This window comes from Perognathus longimembris, chromosome 13, assembly GCF_023159225.1.
Source record: "Perognathus longimembris pacificus isolate PPM17 chromosome 13, ASM2315922v1, whole genome shotgun sequence".
NCBI classification, from domain to species: domain Eukaryota; kingdom Metazoa; phylum Chordata; class Mammalia; order Rodentia; family Heteromyidae; genus Perognathus; species Perognathus longimembris.
In genome coordinates this window covers 45,668,864-45,673,017 of record NC_063173.1, presented here as the reverse complement: position 1 = coordinate 45,673,017, position 4,154 = coordinate 45,668,864, and positions in this window count along the sequence as shown.

Sequence of the window (4,154 nt, the reverse complement as noted above, 5' to 3'; positions counted from 1 at the left end):
TATTCCCAGCCCAAGGTTACAGTTTCATACGTTAGGCCATGTGTACATTTCTTGTACTGTTCGTTACCTCATCCCTCATTCCCCCCTCGCACCTCCCCCTTTTCCTCTTCCCCCATGAGTTGTTCAGTTGGTTTACACCAAATGGTTTTAGAAGTATTGCTTTTGGTGTCCTTTGTCTTTTTATCCTTTGTCTCTTGATTTTGTTATTCCCTTTCACTTCCCTAGTTCTAATACCAGTATATGCAGTATCCTTATCTCTAATTAGCCATCCAAAAAAAATCAGATTTGGAGCTATGGCTCAAGTGGTAGAGTACTAGCTTTGAGAAAAAGAAAAAGCTTAGGGACTACTCTTAGGCCCTGAGTTCAAGCACCAGCATTTGTGTATACACACACACACACACACACACACACACACACACACACACACAAGCAAACAAGAAGAAATGGAGTGGGCAAGTCAGCTTTGCACTAGGTCTGCCTAACTGTGAGCCAAGTACTTTCTAGAATACTTGTACATAAAATGAACCTGTCACGTATTTTCTGGTTTGTGGAGAAGGTTCTAACAGGGAAGGAAGATGGAAAGTACCCCCCATGAGGGGCTAAAGTATGATCTCTGGGGAAGAAAAATCTGAGAGAAATGAACTGATGTTGAAGAGAGAGGGGGGCAGATAGGAGAGGCTGTACTAGGAAGTTCCAATTCTCCCATTTTGTTGCCCAGAGAGAGGGGAAACATTTACTTGCTTAACATTTATTGGGAAACTCCAGCAATTAGGGTGTTAATATTCTGTGTAGCCACAATTATTCTGTAATTACCAATTATGGGAAAACTCATCATTTTACTGTAATGTAATTGCATTAAATAGCACCAATTGTGTCAGTGCAGAGACAGTGGTAGCCACTAATTATGCACTGTACTCAGACACCTCAGCCTGGATCAGGAATAATTGCTGTAATACAGTTTTGCAGTTCGGAGTTGGTTCCCCCGTTTTATTCAGAAAAGTGCTTTCTGATTCTCCATTATGTGTCTGATTCAGCTCTTTGTGATCTGGAAGCAGATAGGATATTAACATTTCTGATCTTGTTCCCTAAACAAGAGAGGATTGGAGAGGAGTGTATTGCCTACAGGTAGTGCTCCCTTTAAGAACCAGAACTGTTGTCACTCATCTCTTCTCGTACCATTGCATGGGGCAAAGGATAAGAATAGTTAACACATACTGAGTGTCTCTCCATATGCCAGTGATTGTGCGAAGGCATTCTGGTCTATTTCATAAATTTCTTCAGAATTCAGTCTCTAGTTCGGTTCATTTCTAAAAACTCTTTTCCTTTGTGTATGACAATTCAATTTCCCTTTCCAAATGTTTTCAGTATTTGGGGAGTACCTTCAGGGAATTAACAAATGTGTGTGTGTGTGGGAATGAAACGTACATTTATTAAAAAGTCAATCAACTCTGAAGTGAGCCTGAATGAATATTTTTAGGGAAGATCCAGATCTTAGATAGGAAAATAGTGTCAGTATGGTGAAGAGACCCATCACTAGGGTAAAGCTGGAAAAGTTCTTATTTTCTTCTTTGATGTTTGAATTTGGCAGTAATCTGATTTGTAAATTAAAGGACAGCAGCAGATGGTGTGATTTATATTCGCACCTAAAACGCTTTCTCACAAGTGATTTTTGGAGGCCCTGGTGGATTTTTAAAGTTATCATAGATGTGATTATTTTGTTGTGTTTTTAGAGACACATAGTGTTTTGGCCATTCTTGGTTGACTTCTTTCTCACAAGAAGTCAGAGACAGAGGCAAAAACATATACCTCATTTAAGAGAGTAGGAAATCAATATGGAGGAGAGGATGAAAAAGATTCACTCTTTGGAGACATCAGCACAGACTTCTGCCTTGTGAACTGAGCAGGGGCGGAGGCCCTGAGGTCCCCACAAGTGGAATTTAGTTCATCCTCCACAAACCAGGTATCATTACAGTGGAGGTCATGTGGTGGGGTTTGTAGATTCTGGATGACCAATGAGCTTCTACCTTACAAATGAATTTTCTTTGCTGGTATAAGGGTTCTTCCTAGAGGCTTTGATTGTTCTCTGTGGAGTTAGAGAAGTTAGACTTTTCTGTTTGGACCTTTCTGGAATAAATGAACTCTGCAACTGGGCTTTTCAAGTAATGTCTAGAAGAGACCTCCATGACTTTAGAAAAGTTCTCAAGCCATTGCAAGGAGAAGGGAAATCAGGATAGTGTGGTGACATGCCTTATACAGGGAGAGGCTGAGCTGGAAGGTCTCAAGTGGGAGCCTGAGAGTGAGAAATTAAAGAAACGCTGATGTGCCAAAACAATCCCCCTGAGGATGTTCTGAACCAAGGTTGTAAGGCCTTGGAATTAATGAGAATCTGGAAGATGATGTGAAATTTTCTATGTTAATGAAAGTGTCCTCTGTATAATTTTGATCTTAATTGTTGACAATCTAATATCATTTTAATTATCTAAATTTTATTCTAAAACTAATCAAGGCTTATGATAGAATTTAAAAGGGTACAGCGGAAAGCCAGTGGCTCACACATGTCCAGCTTGGACAAGAAACTGTGTGAGCAAAAGAAACTGTCTTGAGCCAAAGAAGCTCAGGGACAGTGTCCAGGCACCGAGTTCAAGCTGCAGGACCAGCACACATACACAAAACAGGCACAGAAGACATGAGATAAAAGTGAAAACTTCCCTTCTCATTCTTCCAACATATGCCTTAGGGCAATAGCCATGTATAATTTCTTATGTTGCCCTATTGAAATCATAAATTTAAAAAAGCATATATTTTACGTTCATAAAACATACTGTGTTGGGCTCTGGCTATACCTTTAAGGGGCAGTCCCAAGAGGCCTGCCTCTTCTCTCACCCTGGGGCTGTGTGGCTGTTATTCACTTGTACCTTTTCCCCCCAGGTCTGGAACCGGAAAGGCGGCCCAAACCAGCCCTGCCTCCGGTCTGGCTCGGAGCACATGGATATCATAATGGCCCAGAGCCGAGCCCACGGGGGTGGTTCTGTGGGCTGTGATCTCCGCTTCTGGGGGAAGCTCCGTGACATCACTGTGATGGACAGCTCAGACTAGCCTGTCACTAATCTGAGCTAGCGACTCCAGGTCCCTCCCCTTCCTGCTGCCATTACTGTTATATAAGCCCCTCCCCTGAGTAAAGCCAGTGGAAGCTCCAGAAGCTTACCCCGAAACGCCCTCGTGACTCCTGTGTTGTTCTTTAAGTGTGTGAGGGGAGGAGGGGCACCTCACGACTACACACCGCCAAGGTTTGCACATTGGGCTGCACTCCAGCTTTCTACCGGTGGGACGGGGCAGGATACGCGCGAGGGTGAAAGGGGTCCCAACAATACTGTTTGTATATTTCTATCTCTTTTAATTTAGTGTTCTGGCATTACTTATCATTAAATATAGATCTAAATTATTCACTTAAAAACACTGTGAATTATTACCATGAATAGATATACTATTATTTACTTTTATTCTTTATTGATGAATATTTGGGTGGCAGTCAGAATCTTTTCTTCTTTATAAAATTAGTTTGCTTGGGGCTGAGAATGTGGCCTAGTGGTAAAGTGCTTGCTTCACATACACGAAGCCCTGGGTTCCATTCCTCAGCACCACATATACAGAAAAAGCCAGAAGTGGTGCTGTGGCTAAAGTGGTAGAGTGCTAGCTTTGAGCAAAAAAAGCCAAGGACAGTGCTCAGGCCCTGAGTTCAAGCCCCAGGACTGGCAATAAAACCAGTTTGTTTATCCATCCACTTTGGAAAGCAGTGTGGAGGTTCCTCAAAAGACTAAACTTAGAGCTTCCCTATGATCCAGCAACTCCACTCCTGGGAATTTACCCAAATAACCACAAACAAGGCCATACTAAAGCCACCACCACAACCATGTTCATTGCAGCATTATTTACCATAGCTAAGATGTGGAACGAACCCAGATGCAGTGTGTTAAGTAAGAGCATTGTTTCTTTATGCTTTGAGGTCCTCTTGTGTTTCTACTTCATTTTTACCCTGAATGCATCCTCCTGTGCCATCACATGAAGTGCACACTGCTGAAGCAAATAGTATAGGAAGGAGAAAGTACCTTTCTCACAATAGGTTCTTCTCTTCTCTGCCAGTGCTCACTGGCTCC